Source organism: Sus scrofa, chromosome 5 (assembly GCF_054392235.1).
Source record: "Sus scrofa isolate SSC_HxYL_T2T_F1_AM1 chromosome 5, Sscrofa_HxYL_maternal_Yorkshire_Landrace_v2.0, whole genome shotgun sequence".
Taxonomy (NCBI): Eukaryota; Metazoa; Chordata; class Mammalia; order Artiodactyla; family Suidae; genus Sus; species Sus scrofa.
Window position 1 is genome coordinate 96788433 of NC_139387.1, and position 24965 is coordinate 96813397.

The window sequence follows — 24965 nt, forward strand, 5'->3', positions numbered from 1 at the left end:
CAGTGGCTACAGCTCCGATTGGACCCCTAGCCTGGGAACCTCCATATGCCGCGGGAGCGGCCCAAGAAATAGCAAAAAGACAAAAAAAAAAAAAATTAATTAATTATGATAATAAAATAAAATTTTTAAAAAGTGTTTCCTAAAGGATGCATATTCAAAAATGTTTATGATAGCATCATTTATAATAATGAAAAGTTAAAAATAACCCCTTAGGATAATATATGTATGTCAATCATGTAGTGTCATGCAGACTTAATAAGGTGTGGTTTTGAAGAAGAGTTGACAGGAAATGACATGGTACATTATTAAGTGAAAAACAACCACAATAACAAAGATTTAATTTAAAAAATATAAACTCATCTTACCAGAAACACTAAAGAAAGTTGTTCAAACTGAAAGCAAATGACCCTAGAGAATAATTTGATTCCACCCCACAGAAAACAAAGAGCACCAGGAAAGGTAATTATGTAGGTAATTATAAGAAAGAATAAGTGCATATTTCTTTTCCTATTTGAAAAGCAATTGATAAAACAATATGGATATAATTGTATTGTTGGGCATTCGACATATAAAAGCATAATATAGTTGACAACAATAGCAAAAGATGGGCAGGAGCAAAGCTGTATTAGGGTAAGAAAATGATATCAAATCCACAGGAACCAATGAAGAGGGCTGAAAAGATGAATAAGGAGGTTACTATAACAAAGTCTATAAATTATACTTGCTCTCTTTCTTCTCATAAATTTTTTACTTAAAAATCTATTTTGTTTGATATTACTAGAGATAGTGAGGAACATTTTATAATGATAACAGGGTCAATTCATCAGAAAAATATAATAATTATAAACACATCTTTTCGCTTAACAACAGTGTTCCAAAATGCATGAAGCAAGAGATGACAGAATTGAAAGAAGAGAAAGACAGTTCAACAATAATAGCTGGAGGAGTTCCTGTCGAGGCATAGCAGAAACGAATCCGACTGGGAACCATGAGGTGGTAGGTTCGACCCCTGGCCTCACTCAGTGGGTTAAGGATCCAGCATTGCTATGAGCTATGGTGTAGGTCACAGATGCAGCTCGGATTTGGCGGTACTGTGGCGGTGGTGTAGGCCGGCAGCTATACCTCCAATCCGACCCCTAGCCTGGGAACCTCCATATGCTGAGGCTGCGGCCCTAAAAAAGCAAAAACAAAACAAAACAAAACAAAAATAGCTAGAGACTTCAATACCTTCCTTTCAATAATTAATAGAACTAGGCAGAAGAGCAGCAAAGACATGAAAGACTTGAACAATGCTATAAACCAACTACTATATCTAACAAACATCTGTAGAACACTAATTAAATCACAGCAGAATACATATTCTTCTCAAGTGCACATGTGTTATTCTCCAGGATAGACGATACATGAGTCTCGATAAACTTAAAAAGAATTGAAATGATAGAAAGCATGTTATCTGACATAATGGAATTAAAGTAGAAACTCTTAAGAAAAATCATTTTAAGCAAATTCGCAAATACATGGAAATATAAACAATACATTTCTTTTTTTTTTTTTTTTTTTTTTTGTCTTTTTGCCATTTCTAGGGCTGCTTCTGCGGCACATGGAGGTTCCCAGGCTAGGGGTTGAATCAGAGCTGTAGCCACTGGCCTACACCACAGCCACAGCAATGCAGGATCCGAGGCGTGTCCATAACCTACGCCACAGCTCATGGCAACGCCAGATCCTTAACCCACTGAGCAAGGCCAGGATCGAACCCACAACCCCATGGCTCCCAGTCGGATTCACTAACCACTGAGCCACAACAGGAACTCCTAAAACAACACATTTCTAAATAATAGATGAATCAAAGAGAACATCACAAAGAGAAATTAGAAATTACCTTGAGGTGAATGAAAATGAAGCCCAACATGCCAACATATATAGGATACAGGTGAAGTAGTGTTTAGACGGGAATTTATAGCTATTAATATCATATTGAAAAGGAAGATAAATCTCAAATCTTTTATCCATCTATGCCTTCAGACACTGGAAAAAGAAAAGCGAACTAAACTCAAACCAGGCAGAAGAGGGAAATAATTAAGACTGCAGTGAAACTTAATGAAATAGAAACTAGAAAAACAATGGAGAAAATTAAAAAAAACAGAAGTTGGTTCCTTGAAAAGATCAACATGGACCAACATTTAGCTAGTCTGACCAAGAAAAAGAGAGAGGAGGCTCAAATTACCAAAATTAAGAGTGAAATAAGGGACATTACTATCAACATTAGAGAAATTAAAAGAATTATAAGAAAACACTATGAGCGAATGAATGCCAACAAATTAGATAACTCAGATGAAATGGACAAATGTCTATAGACACAAACTACTGAAAATGATTCAAGGAGAAATAGAAAATCTGAATGAATGGTCCTATAACAAGTAAAGTGATTGAATTCATGTGTTGATCATGCTTTTTGTCATCTGTATTTCTGATGCTTTCATAGAGGAGCCTTGCAGACCCTGGAGAGGAGTGCCCCTTCCAGGGTTGGCCAGTGCCTAGAGATAAGAAACTGCTTATCTTTGAGTGCACCTTTCATATGCAAACTAACAAATGCAAAGGCCACACACCTACTACTCCTCTATTGGGCTCTTATACTCCCTTTATTTCCCTGCCCTAATCACCCCCTTTCTAGGTAGCAGATGACTATGCTCCAGAGCCTGCTGAAATTATTCAAAATAGCTAACCCTAAACCTGCTTACATTGCCTTCCAAGGAAAAAACAAAAACATTTTTGTCAACGTTTTGCCCTTGTTCCTTTTGCTTCCTGACTGACCCTATTCTTTCCCTAAATGTGTGGGAACTTGAGAGCTATGAGTAACAAACTGTCTTTTCAATGGCAATCATTTCCTGATCAAATGGCCTCACCACACCAGAATAATAATAAAACCTATGGGGGAGAGGTGGCTCTTTTTTTATTTTTAATTAATTTTTATTTTATATGGGAATAGGGTTGATTTAAAATGTTGTGATAAAACAGTAATTTTAAAACTATCCACAGAAAAACCTCAAGCACAGATTGCTTCACTGGTGAATTCTATGGATATTTAAAGAAGAAATTATACCAATTCTTCAAAAAGTCTTCCCAAAAAATAGACAAAAGGGAAACTACCCAAATGATTCTATGAAGGCAGTATGACCCTGAAACTAAAATCAGAAAACTTTGCAAATGTTTCTGTTATATAGATAGATGTTTCGACTTACTTAAAACATGTGCTAAATTCCATACTTCTATAAAAGCTACTGTGTCTATATATATTCTTGCCATTTTTATAGATTCCATTAATGAAAGGAAAAGGCATGTAGAATAAAGGCAGACATGGTTGTGACAATGTCATTTTGGTTTTTTATTCTTCAAATGCCATCATACCATTTGTTTTTCTGTGCAAGCATTACACAAATACAATAGCTTTTAGAAATACTAAAGCAGAATTTTATTGAAGGTCCAGAATAAATGTGGTAATATAGAACTCTTCCTAACACAGTTATCTTAGAAGTTAATAAATAAGTTGATATATATGTTCTTGAGTATTTGAAAAAATAAAATTGCAACTCGAGATTTTTTTAAAAAGGAGATTACAACAACAACAAAAAAAAACCACAGACCTATATCCCTTATGAATATAGATGCAAAAATGCAGGAAAGCATTTAACAAAATCAAACACCCTTTCATTAATTAAGGAAAAAAAAAAAAACTAGGAATAGAAAGAAATGTTCTCAATCTGATAAAGGGGGTCTTTGAAAAACCCACAGGTAACATCACACTTAATGGTGAAATACTGAAGGCTTTCTCCCTAAGACTAGGAACAAGAACAAGGATGCTCACTTTCACCACTTGTATTCAACACACACTGCAGTGAATTAGGCAACTAGGCAACAAAAGAAATAACAGGCACTCAGATGGGAAAGGAAGAAGTAAAACGACCTCTATTTGCAGATGACGTGAACTTACATGCAGAAAATTTTAAGAAAATCACTGAAAAAAAAAAAAAACTACTAGAACTAAAAAAAGAATTCGGTAAGGTTGTAAGATAGAAGATCAATACATAAAAATCAGCTGTATTTCTATACACTTGCAATGAGCAATCTGAAAAATGAAATTAAGAAAACAATTCAATTTACAATAGTATTAAAAGGAATGAAATACTCAGGAATAAATTTAAGAAAAACATGAAAAGTCTATACACTAAAAATTCCTAAATTTACTGAAATTAAAGACCTAAATAAATGGAAAGACACTCCATACTCATTGATGAAAATTTAATATCATTAGGATGGCAATACCCTTTCAACTGGTCCAGAGATTCAATGTCATCCCTTTTAAAACCATAGCTGGCCTCTTTGCAGAAACTGACAAGCTGATCCTAAAGTACATATGAAAATTCAAGAGATCCAGAATAGCCAAAACATTCTTGAAATAGAAGAATAAAAATTGGAATTCTCATATTTCCCAATTATAAAACTTAGTACAAAGGTACAGTAAGCAGGAAAATGTTGTAGTGGGACAAGGACAGACATATAAATCAAGAGACTAGAAATGAGAGGCAGAAATAAATTCTCACATTTAGGAGTTCCTGTCGTGGCTCAGTAGTTAACGAATCAGACTAGGAACCATAAGGTTTCAGGTTCGAGCCCTAGCCTAGCTCATTGGGTTAAGGATCCGGTGTTGCCGTGAGCTGTGGTGTAGGTCACAGACACGGCTCAGTTCCCGCATTGCTGTGGCTGTGGCGTAGGCCAGTGGCTACAGCTTCGATTAGACCCCTAGCCTGGGAACCTCCATATGCCACAGGTACAGCCCTAAAAAAGGCAAAAAGACAATAAATAAATAAATAAATTCTCATATTTATAATTAATTGATTTTCAGTAAGTGTTCCCACACAATTGGATGGAGAAAGAATAATTTCTTCAACTGATGGTGCTAGGACAACTAAATATCTATATGACTGAAGTAAGACCTCTATCTCACAATATTTTTAAATATTAACTGAAAACAGATCAAAAACCTCTTAAATGTAAGAGCTAAAACTATACAACACTTAGAAGAAAATATAGGTAGAAATCCTCATGATCTTGGATCAAGCAATAATTTCTTGGATATGACACGGAAAGTACAACAAAAGAAAAAAAGTAGATAAACTGAATTTCATTAGAATTGAAAACTACAGTGCTTCAAAGGGTACTATCAAGAAAGTGGAAAGACTGCTGCAGGCATAGCCAAAAAAAAAAAAAAAAGGCATAAAGACAACTTACAGAATGGGAGAAAATTTGGGACTCACATATTTAATAAAGGAATTCTATCTGAAACATATGAAGAAGTTTTACAACTCAATATGCCTACATATAAGGCTTATATAAGGCCTATGTAGCTCCAAAGGAGATATATAAATGGTCAACAGACACACAAAAAGGTACTTAACTTCATTAGCCATCAAGAAGATGTAAATCAAAACCATAATGGGATATCATTTCAATCCCACCGAGATACCTATTATCAAAAACGCAGCTGAAGTTCCCATCGTGGTACAGTGGTTAACGAATCCGACTAGCAACCATGAGGTTGCAGGTTTGATCCCTGGCCTTGCTCAGTGGGTTAAGGATCCAGCGTTGCCATGAGCTGTGGTGTAGGTTGCAGACACGGCTCGGATCCCGCATTGCTGTGGCTCTGGCGTAGGCCAGAGCTACAGCTCTGATTCAACCCCTAGCCTGGGAACCTCCATATGCCGTGGGAGCGGCCCTAGAAAAGGCAAAAAGACAAAAAAAAAAAAAAAAAAAAAAAAATGCATCTAATAATAAATGTAGGTGAGGATGTAGAGAATTTGGAACACTGATAGTTTGCTGATAGGAAGGTAAAATGGTGCAGCTGTTTGGGAAAAATTCTAGAAGTTCCTAAAAACAATAAACTTAGAGTTACCATCTCTCCCAGGAATTCTACTAAGTGTATATATATATATATATATACTCAAGGGAAATGAAAACATGTCCACCTGAAAATGTATACACAGATGTTCACAGCAGCATTATTCATTATAGCCAAAAAGTGCAAACAGTTCAAATGCCCATCAACTGATGAAAAGATTTGAAAAATCAGGTATATTCATACCATGGAATGTTACTCAGCAATAAAAAGGAATGAAGTATTGATATATCCCATAACATGGATGAATCTTGAAAATATTCTAAAAAAGAAACCAGAGACAAAGAGCTTCAACTTTGGATAGTCTATGATTCCATTTCTATGAAATATTCAGAATAGGCAAATTTATAGAGGCAAAGTACAGATATGTGGTTGCCTAGGGATGGTTCAAAATACAATGGAGACCAACATTAAGGTCAAGAGAATACCATAGTAGAGGTGCAAACACGGTACGGGGTGGATCAAAAGCTCTGGTGTTGTTTGGAGAGACAGGAGGGCCGAAGAGATTTAAAAATTTGTATAGAAATACAGAAGATCCCAAATAGACAAAACAACCCTGAGAAAGAAGAACAGAACTGAAAGAATCACTCTCCCTGTCTTCAGACTATAGTACAAAGCTACAGTAATCCAAACAGTGTGGTACCAGCACAAAAACAGACATATAGATAATGGAACAGTTTAGAAATATCAGAAAAAAGCCCATACACTTACTGTCAGTTAATTTACAAAAAAAAGAGGCAAGAATATGCAATGGAGAAAAGATAGTCTCTTCAATAAGTGGTGTTGGGAAAACTGGACAACTACATGTAAGAGAATGACATCAGAACATTCCCTAACACCATATACAAAAATAAACTCAAAATGGATTAAAGTTCTAAAAGTAAGATTGGATATTATAAAACTCCTAGAGGAAAACATAGGGCAGAATACTTTTGGACATTAATCACAGCAATATTTTTCTGGAACTGTCTCTTAAAGTAAAGTAAAGAAAAGCAAAAACAAACCAATAGGACCTAACTAAACTTAAAAGCTTTTGCACAGCAAAAGAAACCACTGACACAACAAAAAGACAACCTACTCAATGGGAGAAAATACTTGCAAATGATATAACCAATAAGGAATTAATATCCAACATATATAAACATTTGATACAATTCAATATTTAAAAAAACCCCAAACAACCTGATTTAAAAATGGGCAGGACTGGGAATTAAGATGGCAGAGTAGAAGGACTGGAGCTCAACTTCTCTCATAAAAGCAAAAAAATTACAACCAACTGATGAAAACCTTCAACCTAATAGACTGCAAACTATCAAAAAAGATATCCTACTCCAGAAGACAAAGAGGAGGTCACATCAAGATGGTAGGAGGGGCAATTACATGATATAAGCAACCCCATACCTGCTGGGTGGGCAGCCCACAGACTGGAAAAGCAACTATATCACAGAGACTCACCTACAGGAGTGAGAATTCTGAGAGCCCCATGTCAGGTCCCCATGCCTGGGGATCTGGCATTGGGATAAGGAGCCCCCAGAGCACTTGGCATTGAAGGCCAGTGGGGCTTGTGCACAGGAGCTCCACAGGACTGGGAGAAACAGAGATGTCATTCTTGAAAGGCACACAAAGGCTTTCATGTGCACTGGGTCCCAGGCCAAAGCAGAGACTACATAGGAATCTGGGTCAGACCTGACTGCAGTTCTTGAAGGATCTCCTGGGAAAACAGGGGGTGACTGTGTCTCATTGTGGGGGAATGACATTGGAGGCAATGGTCTCTGGAATAATCATCAGTGTGTGTTCCTCTAGAGGTGTCCATTTTGGAAAAATCTGTCCCCATCAGTGCTGAGAAGCCCCAGGCCAAACAATAATCCTGGAGTGGGGGGAGGGGGGTCTTGTGTGTGGATCACAGCCCCACCTATCAGCAAACAGGCTGCCTAAAGACCCCCTAGGCACAAAGCCACCTCTAATCCCACCCAGAGACAAAGCCCCACCCACCAAAGGGATAAGCATCAGCTCCACCTACCAGTGGGCAGGCACAAGACCCTCCCATCAGGAAGCCTACAGCAAGCCCCCATACCAACTTCAGCCACAAGGGGGCAGACATCAGAAGCAAGAGAGGCTACAACTCTACTGTCTGCAAAAAGGAGACCACACCAAAAATCTATACAAAATGAGAAGGTAGAGAATTATGATTCAGATAAGGGAGCAAGAAAAAACACCAGAAAATAGCTAAGTGATTTGGAGATTATCAGCCTCCATGGAAAAGACTTTAGACTGATGATAGCAAAGATGATTCAAGACATTGAAACTAAACTAGAGGCAAAGATTGATAAATTACAAGAAACCCTGAGCAAAGAAATATGAGATTTAAGGATTAAGCAAGCATAGATGCTAAATACAATAACTGAAGTAAAAAATTAATTAGAAGCAACCAACATGGAATACAGGAGGCAGAAGAATGAACAAGCGAGGTGGAGGACAGACTAGTGGAAATCACTGATGTGGAACAGAAAAGAGAAAAGAGACTGAAAGAAATGAAGACAGTCTACGATAACTTTGGGACAATGTTGAAGGCACCAATGTCCGTATTATAGGGATGCCAGAAGGAGAAGAGAGAGAGAAAGGGTCCAAAAAAATATTTGAAGAGATAATAGCCAAAAAACAGCCCTAACATGGAAAAGGAGTCACTTGCTCAAATCCAGGAAGCACAACAAGTACAATATAAAATAAACACAAGGAGAAACACCCCAAGACACATACCTTTTTGGGGGAGGGGGGCTTTAAACAATGTATTTTTAAGCAATTGGTTTCAAAGTTTCTGATCTTTGAAACATAGCTACTTATGATGCAATTATGAGTAATCAACTTTCCCTGAGCTTTAGTATAATACAATATAATTTCTCAGACTATTTTCAATCTAGTACAAATGTTTTATAAATATGTATCTGGCAGTTTACTTACCAATGGAGTATATTTTCTATTGCTCAATAACCTTGCATCATTCAGAAAGAAAAAAAAGTAAACTTGAATAGTAAAGACATCACCCACTGAATTTGAACACAAAATCTGCTTTAAATATTTCTTTGGAGGAGGAGACATAACACTTGCATTCAATTAAGAGAAACATTTTACAGTCTAGGTCTTTTATTTTCTTTACACTTACCATGCCATGAATTCATAAGGAATGGGTTCCAACAGTTCAGGCTCCTTTCCATTGGTTCTCACAAAGTGAGCTTCTCTGGGTGGAGTAGGCTGGTGCTTCAGCTGAACCCAAGTCCCTTTCTCTTTGGCTTCCTTCTTTTTCTGACTGTTTTCCTTCACATGGTTCAGGAAGCTGTCTTGGCTCTTAGAGTATTTAAGATGCTTGATATGCACATTAATTTTATATTGGGAAGAATCTTGCCCTTAACTTGTTTGTTTCCAACAATGCCAACAGCATGCTGGGTTACACTGTAGACTCTTCCAGTTTTGCCATGGTAACATTTGTGTGGCATTCCTTTTTGAACAGTACCCATTCCCTTGATGGCTACAATATCACCTTTCTTGTAGATTTGCATGTATGATGCCAAAGGAACAACTCCATGTTTTCTAAAAGGCCTAGAGAACATATAGTGGGTGCCCCTCCTCTTTCCCTTTGTGTCGGTCATTTTGGAGAATTACTGGAAGATGGCAGTGCCAGCCGAAAAGAAGCCCAAGACACATATTAATCAAACAGACCAAAATTAAAGACAAAGAGAAAATATCGAAAGCATCTAGGGAAAAGAAACAAATAACATACAAGAGAACCCCAATAAGATTGCCAGCATATTTTTCAGCAGAAACTCTGCAGGCCACAAGGGAGTGGCATGTTATACTTAAAGTGATGAAAGGAAAAAACCTCCAACCAAGATTACTCTACCCAGCAAGGCTCTCATTCAGATTTGAAGAAGACAAGCAAAAGCTAAGAGAATTCAGCACCACTAAACCAGATTTATAACAAATACTAAATGAACTTCTCTAGGTGGAAAAGAAACGCCCACAACTAGAAACAAAAATATTACAAAATGACAAGGTTTACACATAGTAAAGGCATACATATAGTAAAGGTAGGAAATCATTCACCAAATATGCTATTAAAACCTGAAATCATGAGAAGAGGAGGGTATAAATGCAGGACACTGGAGATACACTTGCAATTAAGAGACCAAAAACTTAAAACAATCTTGTATATACATATAGACTCCTATATCAAAACTTCAGGGTAACTGCAAACCAAAAATCTACAATAGATACACACACAAATAAGAAAAAGCAACTCAAATACAACACTAAAGATAGTCATCAAACCACAAGAGAACAAGAAAAGAAGGGAGGAAAAAAGAGCATAAAACAAATCCAAAACAGTTAATAAAATGGCAATTAGAACATACATATCAATAATTACCTTAAATAGAAATGGACTAAATGCCCCAACAAAAAGACAGTCTGAATGCATACCAAAAAAAAAAAAAAAAAAAAAAAAAAGACCCATATATATGCTGTCTTCAAGAGACCCACTTCAGTTCTAGGGACACATACAAATTGAAAATGAGAGGATAGAAGAAAATATTCCATGCAAATGGGAATCAAAAGAAAGCTGGAGTAGCAATATTTATATCAGACAAAATAGACCTTAAAATAAATAATATTATATGAGACAAAGGACATTACATAACGATCAAAGGATCAATTCAAGAAGATACAACAATTGTAAATATATACACACCCAACATAGGAGCACCTTAATATATAAGGAAACTGCTAACAACCTTAAGAGGAGAAATTGACAATAACACAATTAAAGTAGGAGATTTTATGGCAATAGACAGATCATCTAGACAGAAAATCAACAAAGAAACACAGGCTCATCCAATAAGAGTCCAATAAGACTCATCCAATAAGAGGCACTTAATAGATATTTATAGAACGTTCCATTCAAAAGCAGCAGCATACACATTCTTCTCAAGTGCACACAGAATTCCTAGGATTGACCACATTCTGGGCCACAAATCAGGGCTTGGTAACTTTAAGAAAATTGAAATCATATCAAGTGTCTTTTCTGATCACAATGCTATACGACTGGAAAACAACAACAAGAAAAAATTGCAAAAAACACAAACACATGGAGACTAAACAACATGGTACGAAACAACCAATGGATCACTGAAGAAATCAAAGAGGAAATTTAAAAATACCTATAAGCAAACAACAACAAAGATAGAACAATCCAAAACCTATGGGATGCAGCAAAAGCAATTCTAAGAGAGACATTCATAGCAATACAAGCCTACCTCAGGAAACAAGAAAAAGGTCAAATAAACAACTTAACTTTACATCTAAAGCAGCTAGAGAGAGAACAGACAAGACCTAAAGTTAGCAGAAGGAAAGAAATCATAAAGATCAGAGCAGAAATCAATGAAATAGAAATGAAAAAAAACCATAGAAAACACTGATGAAACTAAAAGCTGGTTCTTTGAAAAGATCAACAAAATTGATAAACCCTTAGGCAGACTTATCAAGAAAAAAAAGGAGAGAAGACTCAAGTCAATAAAATTAGAAATGAAAAAGGAGACATTACAATGGACATCCCAGACATACAAAGGATCATAAGAGATTACTATAAGCAACTATATGCCAGCAAAATGGACAGCCTAGAAGAAATGGACAAATTCCTAGAAAAGTACAATCTTCCAAGACTAAACCAAGATGAAATAGAATAGATGAATGGATCTATCACAAGTACTGAAATTGAAACTGTGACTTAAAAACTTCCAAAAAAAAAAGTCCAGGAGCAGATAGCTTCACAGGTGAATCCCATCAAACATTTAGAGAAGAGCTAACACCTATCCTTCTGAAACTATTCCAAAAAATTTCAGAGAAAGGAACACTCCAAAACTCAATCTATGAGGCCACCATCACCCTGATAACAAAACAAAGACACCACCCAAAAAAAGAAAATTACAGGCCAATGCCACTGATGAACATAGATGCAAAAACCCTCAACAAAATACTAGCAAACCAAATCCAAAAATACATTAAAAGGATTGCACATGATCAAGTGGGATTTATTCCAGTGATGCAGTGATTCTTCAATATCCGCAAATCAATCAGTGTTATACACCACATTAACAAACTGAAGAGTAAAAACCAGATATCAACCTCACAAATGTTTTCTTAGGTCAGTCTCCCAAAGCAACAGAAATAAAAGCAAAAATAAACCAATGGGACCTAATCAAACTGACAAGCTTTTGCACAGCAAAGAAAACCATACAAAACCCAAAAAGACAGCTTACAGAATGGGAGAAAATAGTTTCAAATAATGCAACTGACAAGGACTTAATCTCTAAAATATACAAAAAACTTATACAACTCAATAGCAAAAAAGCCAACAACCCAATGGAAAAATGGGCAAAAGACCCGAATAGACATTTCTCTAAAGCACATGAAAAAATGCTCAACATCACTGGTTATTAGAGAAATGCAAATCAAAACTACTATGAAGTACCACCTCACACCAGCCAGAAAGGCCATCATTAATAAGTCCACAAATGTTGGAGAGGATGTGGAGAAAAGGGAACCCTCCTACACTGTTGGTACAATCACTGTGGAAAACAGTATGGAGGCACCTTAGAAAACTATACATAGAACTACCATATGACCCAGCAATCTCACTCTTGGGCATACATCCAGACAAAACTTTCCTTGAAGAAGACACATGCACCCACATGTTCATTGCAGCACTATTCACAATAGCCAAGACATGGAAACAACCCAAATGTCCATCAACAGATGATTGGATTAAGAAGATGTGGTATATATACACTTTAGAATAGTACTCAGCCATAAAAAAAAGAACAAAATAATGCCATTTGCAGCAACATGGATGGAACTAGAGACTCTCAAATTCAGTGAAGTAAGTCAGAAAGAGAAAGATAAATATGATATGATATCACTTATATGTGGAATCTAAAATATGGCATAAATGACCCTTTCCACAGAAAAGAAAATGATGGACATGGAGAATGGACTTGTGGTTGCCAAGGGGGAGAGGGAGGGAGTGGGATGGACTGGGAGTGTGGGGTTAATAGATGCAAACTATTGCCTTTGGAATGGATTAGCAATGAGATCCTGCTGTGTAGCACTGGGAAATATATCTAGTCACTTATGAAGGAGCATGATAATGTGAGGAAAAAAAGTATGTACACATGTAGGTATGACTGGGTCACCTTGCTGTACAGTATAAAATTGGCAGAACACTGTAAATGAGCTATAATGGAAAAAATAGAAATCATTACCAAAAAAAGAATGAAAACCATATGATCTTCTCAATAGATGCATAAAAAGCTTTTGAGAAAATCCAATACCCATTTGTGATAAAACCCCTCTAGAAAGTGGGCACAGAGGGAACATCATAAAGGCCATATATGACAAGCCCAGGCTAACATCACTCTCAATGGCGAAAAACTGAAAGAATTCCCACTGAGATCAGGAGCAAGACAAGGATGTTTGCTCTCGCCACTACTATTCAACATAGTTTTGGAAGTCCTACCCACGACAATCAGAGAAGAAGAAGAAATAGGAGTTCCTGTGGTGGCATAGTGGTTAATGAATCTGACTAGGAACCATGAGGTTGCGGGTTCAATCCCTGGCCTTACTCAGTGGGTTAAGGATCCGGCATTGCCGTGAGCTGTGGTGTAGGCTGCAGATGTGGCTCGGATCCCGCGTTGCTGTGGCTCTGGCATAGGCCGGCGGCTACAGCTCCGATTGGACCCCTAGCCTGGGAACCTCCATATGCCGTGGGAGCGGCCCAAGAAATAGCAAAAAGACAAAAATAAATAAATAAATAAATAAATAAAAGAAAAGAAATCCAAATTGGAAAGGAAGAAGTAAAACTATCACTTGTTTGCATATGACAAGATACTACACCTAGAAAATCTGAAAGATGCTACCAGAAAACTGTTAGAGCTCATCCATGAATTTGGCAAAGTCACAGGATACAAAATTAATACACAGAAATCAACTGCATTTCTATATACTAACAACAAAAGATCAGAAAGAGAAATTAGGGAAACAATCCCATTTACCATCACATCCAAAAGAATAAAATACTTAAGAATATACCTACCTGGAGTTCCCGTCATGGCGCAGTGGTTAACGAATCCGACTAGGAACCATGAGGTTGCAGGTTCGGTCCCTGTCCTTGCTCAGTGGGTTAACGATCCGGCGTTGCCGCCGTGGGCTGTGGTGTAGGTTGCAGACGCGGCTCGGATCCCGAGTTGCTATGGTTCTGGTGTAGGCCGGTGGCTACAGCTCCGATTTGACCCCTAGCCTGGGAACCTCCATATGCCGCGGGAGCGGCCCAAGAAATAGCAACAACAACAACAAAAAGACAAAAGACAAAAAAAAAAAAAAAAAGAATATACCTACCTAAAGAGACAAAAATCCTGTACTCTGAAAATGATAAGACTTTGATGAAAGAAATCAAAGATGACACAAACAGATGGAAAGACATACCATGCTCTTGGACTGGAAGAATCAATATTATAAAAATGAATATACTACCCAAGGCGATCTATAGAGTTGATGTAATCCCTACCAAATTACCAAGGACATTTTTCACAGAACTCGAACAAAATATTTTAAAAGTTTGTTTGGAAACCAAAAAAGATAGAAAAATGGAGCTGGAAGAATCAGGCTCCCTGACTTCAGACTATACTATAAAGCTACAGTCATCAAAACCATATGGTACTGGCACAACAGAAATATAGATCAGTGGAACAGGATAGAGAGCCCAGAATTAAACCCACACACCTACAGTCAACTACTCTATGACAAAGGAGGCAAGAATATACAGTGGAAAAAAAGTCCCGTCAATAAGTGGTGCTAGGAAAACTGGACAGCCACATGGAAAAGAATGAAATTAGGACACTTCCTAACACCATGCACAAAAATAAACTCAAAAGGCATTAAAGACCTAAATATAAGACTGGATACTATAAAATTCTTACAAGAAAACAGGCTGAACACTCTCTGACATAAACCACAGCAATATCTCCTTAGATCTACCTCCTAGGGTAATGACAATAAAAACAAAAGTAAACAAATGGGACTTAATTAAACTTAAAAGTTTCTGCACAGCAAAGGAAACCCTAAACAAAATGAAAAGACAAACCACAGAAAGGGAGAAAATCTTTGCAAATGAAGCAACTGACAAGGGATTACTCTCCAAAATGTATAAATACCTTCTGCAGCTCAATACCAAAAAAACAAACAACCCCATCAAAAAATGGGCAGAAGATCTAAACAGACAATTCTCCAACGAAGACATACAGATGGCCAAAAAATACATGAAAAGATGTTCAGCATCACTAGTTATTAGAGAAATGCACATCAAAACTACAATGAGGTACCACCTTACATCAGCCAGAATGGCTGTCATCCAAAAGTCTATAAACAATAAATGCTGGAGAAGGTGTGGAGAAAAGGGAACCCTATTATGCTCTTGGTGGGAATGTAAACTGGTGCAACCACTGTGAAAACAGTATGGAGATTTCTCAGGAAACTAAAAATAGAACTACCATTTGATCCAGCAATCCCACTCCTGGGCATCTATCCAGAGAAAACTATGACTCGAAAAGATACCTGTACTCCAATGTTCATTGCAGCACTCTATACAAGAGCAAAGAAGTGGAAACAACCTAAATATCCATTGACAGAGGAATGGATAAAGAAGTGGTACATATACACAATGGAATAGTACTTAGCCATTAAAAGGAAAGAAATAATGACATTTGCAGCAATGTGGATGGACTTGGAAATTATCCTGCTAAGTGAAGTTAGTCAGACAGTGCGACACCAACTTCATATGCTATCGCTTACGTGTGGAATCTAAAAAAAGGACACAATGAACTTTGCAGAACAGATAGTGACTCAGACTTTGAAAAACTTATGGTTTTCAAAGGAGACAGGGTGAGGGCTAGGGGAATGTGATGAGACTTTGGGATGGAAATGCTATAAAACTGAGTTGCGATCATCGTTGTACAACTATAAATGTAATAAAAATTCATTGAGTTAAAAAAAATCAGGAAAAAAATAAAAAATAAAAAAAGGCAGAAATTGGAGTTACCTTGTGGCACAGCAGGTTAAGGATCTGTCATGGTCACTGCTGTGGGGCATGTTCGATCTCCAGCCCTCAAACTTCCACGTGCTGTGGGCACAGCCAAAGGAAAAGGGGTGTGTGTGCAGAATTGAATAGACATTTTGCCAAAGAGGAAATGCAGATGACCAATAGGCATATGAAAAGATGTTCAACATCACTAATCATCAGGGAAATGCAAGTCAAAACCAACTCATACCTGTCAGAATGGCTACCATCAAAAAGAATACAAACGACAAAGGCGGACAAGGATACGGAGAAAAGGGAGCCCTCCTACACCACTGTGGAATCTAAAGTGGTGCAGCCACGGCGGAAAACAGTATGGAGGTTTCTCAAAACACTCAAAAGAGAACCACCATATGATTTGGTGATTCCACTCCTGAGTATATCTCTAAAAAAAAAACCAGAAACACTCGATCAAAAAGATACATAGGAGTTCCCGTTGTGGCACAGCAGAAGCGAATCTGATTAGAATCCATGAGGATGCAGGTTCGATCCCTGGCCTCACTCAGTGGATCAGGTTGCTGGCATTGCCATGAGCTGTGGTGTAGGTCACAGACACAGCTCCAATCCTGTGTTGTTGTGGCTGTGGCGCTTGTCAGCAGCTGTAGCTCCTATTCAACCCCTAGCCTGGGAACTTCCACATGCCGCAGGTACGGGCCTAAAAAGAAAAAAAAAAAAAAAGAAAAAGAAAGATACATACATCCCAATGTTCATAAAAGCATTATTTACGATTGCTAAGATAGTGACGCAACCTCAGTGCCCACCAACAGATGAATGGATAAGGAATATGTGGTATATATTCACAATGGAATACTACTCAGCCAGAAAGAACAAAATTTTGCCATTTGCAGCAAACATGGATGAACTTGGAGGGCATGCTGCTAAGTAAAATAAGTCAGACAGAGAAAGAAATACTGTGTGATTTCACTTATACGTGGAATCTCAAAAATATAATAAACTAGTGAATAGAACCCAAAAAAGGCAGACTCAGATTTAGGAACAAACTAGCTGTTTCCAGTGGTTAGAAGGAAGCAGGCAAAGTAGCTGTAGGGGGTTAAGAGGTACAAACTATTAGATACAAATAAGCTGTAAGGATATATTGTATGACATGGGAAATATAGTCAATATTTTATAATAACTATAAATGGAGTATAACCTTTAAAAGCAAGTGTTGGGTGTTGAAGGATAAGCAGGAGTTCTCCACGTAGATAAGGTAGAGAAGGGCGCCCTAGGAGGGGAACAGTAGTTTAGATCCCTGGCGTGTTAAGCATTGGGCCTGCTTGTGAACTGCGTGATGAGTTTGGTGTGCCTGGGGGTGGAGGAAGGTCAAGAAGATAAGGCCAGAGGGGCGCCATGGAGAAGAGTCAGGCTCAGCATGGCATCAACACACAGCGGCATTACCTTAAGAAGCCTTCAAAGGAGAACCTTGCTGAGACAAATGGCAGCTGTGGGATAAACAAAAAGAGGCTCTTCTTACTTTCCTCTCCAGGAAGGCCGAAGCACCGATTTCAAGCTGGAGACACCAAGCCTTTGGCAGAAGAGTATAAGAGCCTGGCTAAGTATTCACTATGGTGTCCATTCTGGGTCCCTTCTGTGTCTACTATCGCTTTCATCAAGCCTTCTTCTGTTAGTTACTCAGCACCCTATATGTTCAGGGCTTTTAAAAAATAATAAAATAAGATTGCACCCCTGGCTCTCTTAGTCTCATCACTGAGTGATTTCAGGTACAGAGTTTGATGCCAAGAGCACTTGAAGGTGGCAAAGCAATGGATCCCGTGGGCCAAATAATAATGACACGCATTCTTTTTCATCCAGGAATCCTTGAGCTTTGTAGAGCTGAATCCTGAATGTGACACTCTGGGGTAAACTTGGGACTTGGTTAAAGAGCAATCAAAGTTTATTTCCATTGTGTACACAACCAACTAAAAAGCAGATATTCCATTTTCTGTAGCTAACAGGAACTCTGTTTTTAGCATCCTATTTTGTGTGGGGGTGTGTGTGAGAGAGAGACCTCAATAAAAATAAATAAGTAAATACATAAATAAAGGAACTGATAAAGATATTCGAATCACTGAAAAATCGCTAAAACCGTTTGGCTCCCCTGGGATTCGGCCCGGGAAATAGGCAGTGAAAGCAAGCGTGATGGTAAAGGGCTCCGAAAGAGGCATCAGAAGCGGGGAAAAGTAGGACTTGAACTTGCTGCTGAGAGTCCGCAAAATATTATCTCAGGGGATTAGGGAAGGGCTGGGCTCCAACCTGCTTGTTCCAAAGGCAGCTCAGAAGATGCAGATGAAAACAACAGTAAGACGCATCAGCCACAATGACTGCTAGACCAAGGGGGGCCTTTCCACTAACAAACCTCTTGCTAGAGCTCGTTTCGGTTCTGTCTTTCATAGGGAATCAAAAACAACTTCACCTACTTAGTTTCTACTAGAGCTTTTCCCTCCCTGGTTTATGGAACGGCTTGCAAGCCGTGTCAAGAAGCTCTAATGATTTCTGGAGTTCCCGTGGTGGCGCAGTGGTTAACGAATCTGACTGGGAACCATGAGGCGGCAGGTTCGATCCCTGCCCTTGCTCAGTGGGTTAATGATCCGGTGTTGCCGTGAGCTATGGTGTAGGTTGCAGACACGGCTCGGATCCTGCGCTGCTGTGGCTCTGGTGTAGGCCGGCGGCTACAGCTCCGATGAGGTCCCTAGCCTGGGAACCTCCATATACTGCGGGAGCAGCCCCAGAAAAGGCAATAAGACAAAAAAAAAAAAAAAAAAAAAAAAAAAAAAAAAAAAAGAAGCTCTAACGATTTCTGATGCCTGCACCATTCCCACGCCTGACACTGTTCTTTTCTAAAACAACGCCCTCCATGGCTGTTTGGGTGATGATTACCCAGAGACTGGTGCCCGCATCCCTGCAGAGCATCTTAAATGTCATCTTACATGTGCACCTGGAGACACCGTAAATACTGCTTGGTGCTGCTGATTATGCGGGCAGGAGTAAACAGCCCAATTGGGTTTCAAAGTCTAAACAGCAAAGTCATCGTGCCACTTTGAGCGTATGGGGGGCTCCTCTCTAAAGAATTCAAAGTGCCTTTTTCAAAAAATCCGCCTTCAATTAATCATGCCTCAAACCTCCCCAACACAATTATTATTTGCTGAATGCGTATTCTGCGGGCCAGCGTTCTTCTAAGCATTTATGAGTTAGATCGCTCCAGGTAAATCAGATACCCTCTAGGAGCTTCAATTCATCCGTCAAATGGGGGAACACTCTCTTTGTCAGGAATCAAAGTCAGTTGCCCACCGAGAGCTAAATAGTACAGGGAGCTGGTGTAAGCCCTTGAGCGATTATTACTGAGATGTACCGGGCATTCTTGGTGGCCTGTTCACTCACGTGTCTCTTCTTTCCTGTAGGCAGAGCCTGCCTTCCCACTTAGAGCAGCAGGAAGTGCAAGACCTGCTTTCCTCGGCTCCCATGCAGCCAGGGTGCTGGCAGATGGGCCGGTCTTGGCCACTTGTGAGCTCAGGGGGAAGTCAGGCTTACCTTTACAAGAAAGAGAGAGCCATGAGAGGACAGGCATTTCTCTTCTGGACAAGTGTGTGTCTGCCTGCAACATATGCGCCTTTGGGAGGCATTGGGAGAAATGAGGGGGACACCATAGCTGACTTGCTGAAGAGGTTGGGGTGGCAGGGGAGAACATCTGTGGCCAGTGGCGGGGGCAGGGGGGAGCAGTCCTTGACAACACTTTTGTGCCGCTGTATGAAGCCTGGGCCACCCTACCTTAACCGACGTCATAAACCCTCATGTGAAGCAACCATGAGTTGTGTTTACTGTCACTCATGCTGAAATCACCCCCACCCCGTGATGGCAGGCTCCTGAGGGCCATTCCCATCTAAAGAAGTGGGCACACTCAGCTCCCGCTGCCAGATGAGCATTTTTCAAGAAGAGCCAGGCATTTAGCTTTTATATAAAACCCCAGATTTTAAAATGTTGGCTCAGGGAGTTCCCGAATAGCCTAGCAGTTAAGGAGCCATCACTGTCGCTGCTGTGGCCCAGGTTCATTTCCTGGTCTAGTGACTTCCGCATGCCACAGGGGCAGCCAAATAAAATAATTAATAAACAAATAAGCAAACAAACAAATAAATAAATAAATAAAATGTTGGCTCAGATTAAAGAAATATATGAAGGCCAAACAAAATACACCTGGAGGCCAAGTGCAGTCCCTAGGCGCACTATTTTTAACCCTGGTCTACCTCTGACAGTTGTTGTGAGAACTAAGTCCGCTTAAAATAAGATCAGTCGTAATAACAGCAAACACTCATACAAGCGCTTAATATGTGCCAGGCACCATTCGGCTTCCTTTACCGATCTAGCGCTCATGTGAAACCAAGCCCTACAACAGTCTTACGGGGGAGATGTAATTATTACCTCCACTTCCCAGGTAAGGGAAGCAAGGAAAAGAGAAGTGGAGTGATTTGCTCTGATCACACAGTCATGAAGAAGGGGAGCAGGAATGCGAGTCTGGACCCAGGTAATCTGGCTCCAGATCTCTCTACTCTTAATCAATGAATTATGCTTATAAAACATATTATATAATTTCCTGATCCGCAAGAGATATTCAGGCCTTGTAAGTTCCATTCCCACATACCCTCCTGTGATTTGAGACAATTTCAGGGATATAATTAAGGATTTTCTGATACTAAAGGGGACAGCTTTGCATTTTAGATATGAATGGCAGTTGTCATTTCAGCTTGGTGCCTCAAAAGCCACTGTAATATCCAGACAGGGCATCCTTATCATAATAAATGGAATCTAAATGGCTAGAAGGTAGAACAGCTGTGAGAATATTTGAAGGCACCTTCTTGGCCACCACCAACAGGCTGCACTGAAGATGGCGAAATGCTGTCTCTTGAGAAAAGGCCACAAGCCCCCCTGGCTGACTGTCACACTCCCTGCCAGGACCCCTCAGCTGTGTGGACTAGATGGGTGGGTGGATGATGGATGGAGGAATGAATGACAGACAGGCTCTCAAAGGTACGCGCATTGGCATACAGCAAGAGACACTTCCCGCAAGGGAAGGGTTATTTTGACTCTTCCCTTAGAATCAGTTCCAAGACGGATTACTAAATAGAGGCTCAAAGCTAAATCCATTCGGTGTGATTAACAACTGTAATGTTTAATCGGTCTTAACTAAACAGTCTCTTAAAATGGGCTCTTACAGAAATGATTTCATTGAGAGAAATGCAACTCCAAAAATCTTCATAACAGCAGTGATGGGGGGGGGGGAGTGTGGGAAAGCCACGAAGCAGAGGTGTGCTGGGATTTTAGGAAGACGAGGGCAATCTGGGCAGGGGCCGTGCGGAGTCTACACTGATGCGGGTACGGGTGTGCAGGGTGTGCTTAAATGGGATGCCATGGAGAGAACCTAAGACCCGAGTTGGAACCCTGGCTCTGGGACTTCTAATGACTTATTTTAATCTCTGAAGCTGCAGGTGCTTCAGCTGTGTGCATGGACAATGATCACATCTCGGGATTTCTGTGCGGATTTAATAAGATCATTTATATAAGCTGTTTGGCCCATGGTGGGAACGTTATAAATGTTAATTCCTTGGTTATGTCTTGTTCGTCTTCTTCAGCTGTCTTTGTTCATTCATTCAGTCCCTCAGTCCCTCAGTCATCCATTCATTCATCCAATCAGCGTGGGTCGAGCCCCCACACGCACCAGCAAAGGGCTGGTTAGTGCCGATCTGTTCCCATCCAGGTCCGCGCCCCAACTCTCGGTGCCCGTGCTGCGCCCCCGCAGGCTGACAGCTGGGGCTCTCTTGCCCTCTGCCTTCCGGTTGGAAACACTGGCAGGAAATCTGAAGAGAAAGCAGCTGGGCAACTCAGCCTGCTCTGCATCTCCTCCCCGTTGGTCAGTGGTGGGCGGCCCCTCTTCCTTCCAACAGCTCTCCTCCCTATGGACCCAGCCACCACCTCCTACCCCTTTCCCTAGAGGCAGGGATGATGCTCCCTGGGGGCCTCACCACAGCTTGTGGATTCTCTTCACCCTGGACGTGGTCTCTCTGGTCAATTCCCTCCAGTTCAACCCTTTTGAGTCCGCTGCTCACTGGGACTCTGAAGAAGGCAGACAAGGCCTCATCCCCTACATTCTGGTAACAAACTGCAGGAACACAAGAGCCACGGGTACCCCGAAGAAAATAAGGTAATGGGATAAAGAATGTTTGAGGAGTTCCCCTTGTGGCTCAGCACGTTAAGAACCTGACATAGTACCCATGAGGGCGCAGGTGTGATCCTGGCCTCCCTCGGTGGGTTAAGGATTCAGCGTTGCCATGGGCTATGGCATAGATCACAGATGCAGCTTGGCTCCCATGTTGCTGTGGCTGTGGAGCAGGCCAGAGGGTACAGCTCCTATTTGACCCCTAGCCTGGAGGAAGAATAATGGTGGGAAGACACCACTTGAGGGGATGACCTTTGAACCGGGACCTAAAGCCTGACGGGGAGCCAGGAATCCTAAGATCTGGGAGACCCCTATTTCAGGCAGAAGTGCAAATGTGAGAGCTTTAAGGCGAGGACAAGCATGGGGTGGGGTGTTGGAATAATGAAAAGAGGCCAGGGAGGCTGGAAATTGATGGCCTGGGGGGAGAAGGGTGGGAGGCTGGTCAGAGAGGCAGGGGGCCAGTGCTGGGAGCAGTGGGCCCTGCAGAGGGACCTGGGCTTTCAGACTAAGTGTATTAGGAAGTCTTTGAAGGGCTGCAGGTTGGGGAGTAATGTGAGCCTTGGAATCTAGAGTCTTCCATTGTGTAGGCAATGGCAAGAGCGGGAGGGCATTGCCATGGGCTAGGCCAGTTGCTGGTGGCTGGAATCAGAGTGTTGGCAATGGCAGTGAAGAGAGTGGAAACCCATTTACACTGTGATCCTGAGGTATCATAATACGTCAGCTTTTCCCAACCAGTGTCCTAGACCCTTGGAGGATGCTGAGTGCACTATTTATTTTTTAACTTTATAGTTTCATTTTCAGGCTTATATGTTTCAAAATTAGTATGAACATATCCTGGATCATCTGTATGCTCGCCTTGTAACAGAATAGTATTATCACCCAATTTCAGTGGTTCCATTTCATTTTCTTTTTTCTTTCTTTCTTTTTTTCTTTTTTTTTTTTGTCTTTTGTCTTTTTAGGGCCGCACATGCGGCATATGGAGGTCCCCAGGTTAGGAGTCCAATTGGAGCTGTTGCCAGCAGCCTACACGATAGCCACAGCAATGCGGGATCTGAGCCACATCTGCAACCTACACCACAGCTCACAGCAATGCTGGATCCTTAACCCACTGAGTGAGGCCGGGGATCGAACCCACAACCTCATTGTTCCCAGTCAGATTCATTTCTGCTGCGCTACAACGGGAACTCCTCCATTTCCTTTTGATTCTAAGACATCCACGGTGCCAAACGATTGCCTCCAATGACAGCATTTAACATGGCGTGATGATTTTATTGAACTGTAGTGGACAGAAAAGGACACCCCTCAAAAGAACATAGCTCGGAGTACCCGTTGTGGCTCAGTGGGTTAAGGACCTGACATTGCCTCTGCGAAGATGCAGGCTGGATCCCTGGCCTCGTTCAGTGGGTTAAAGGTCTGACTCAGGGCTGCAGCATAGGGCGCAGATGCAGCTCTGATTCGATCCCTAGCCCGGGGAACTTCCACATGCCACCAGTGTGGCCTTAAAAAGAAAAAAAAAAAAAAAAGTATGTAGCTCAATACATTTTCTCAAACTGAACATCCCATGACTAGCACACAATTTAAGAGCCCAACACGCCAGGAAACCCGCTGATGCCCTCTCCAAGTCACTCCCCACCCCCACTCCCAGGGCAACTCTCATCCTGATGTCTAGCACCATCATTTAGTTTTGCTTGTTGTTGAACTCTGGATGAATGCAGAGACGAGTTATGTAAGTGGGTTAAAGCCAACCTCTACAAATCCCATTGCCCTGTGTGGGCAGCAGGGGATTCCCACCAGGGACGGGCCCCCCTCTCTCTCAGCTCAGGCTTCCTGGGCGTCATGATGAAGATCTGACCTCAGAGACCAGAAGCCAAAGAATCCCCAAGGCTTGAGCACTCTCATTAGCACAGCACCAGGATTTATCGTTGTTTGCCTGGATCCCCACCAATGGACATGGCCAGCACGGTCACATCCGTAGCGTGGGTGCGTAGCATGTCTGTTTATTACGGCTGTGGTTGTCGGGCCACCTAATATTTTTCCCACACCTTCGATGAGTCACGAGAGGTTAGGAGGAAAATGGTGATATCTTGACTTTTGCCCTTGCTTTCCCAGTTTGCACTGCAGCGGTTTTCCCAGGCCTAGACCAAAGAGTGTTTTTCTGGCTCCAGAAGAAAAATCCAGCTGAATCTGCCTCTAGTCACATGAAGGCACCCCCAGTTCTTATTCATTACACCGCTAGGGTCAAAACAGAAAAGCGGGCAAGATTTGGGTGGTGGTTTGCTTTGCTTTGTTTTGTTTTGGTCACATTCACAGCACGCGGAATTTCCCCAGGCCAGGGATTGAACCCACACTACAGCAGTGACCCGAGCCACAGCAGTAACAACACTGGCTCCTTATCCCACAAGAAAGCTCCAAGATTTGGTTTTGTACTGTTTGTTCACTCCAATTCTAGCCCCTCCTGTTATGCCAGTGACCTCATGCCTCCCTCTGGCCCCAGACACCCTCACTGGAAGCACACACAGCCCTCACTCACTGGAAGCGCGCGCACGCACGCGCGCACACACACACACACACACACACACACACGTTTCCCCATCAAAACGTAACTGTCTCGCCTCCCACTCTCTCCTGATACT

The 24965-nt window shown here is 40.8% G+C and overlaps 1 protein-coding gene and 1 pseudogene across 4 annotated transcripts in view; both read right to left on the bottom strand.

Annotated features, from left to right (window-relative positions):
• Nucleotides 1-24965, bottom strand: part of SOCS2 (suppressor of cytokine signaling 2) — a 106097-nt gene that overhangs the window by 33982 nt on the left and 47150 nt on the right. The gene's annotated exons all lie outside the window — the stretch shown is intronic.
• On the bottom strand, nucleotides 9123-9654 carry LOC100738114 (large ribosomal subunit protein eL21 pseudogene; annotated as a pseudogene).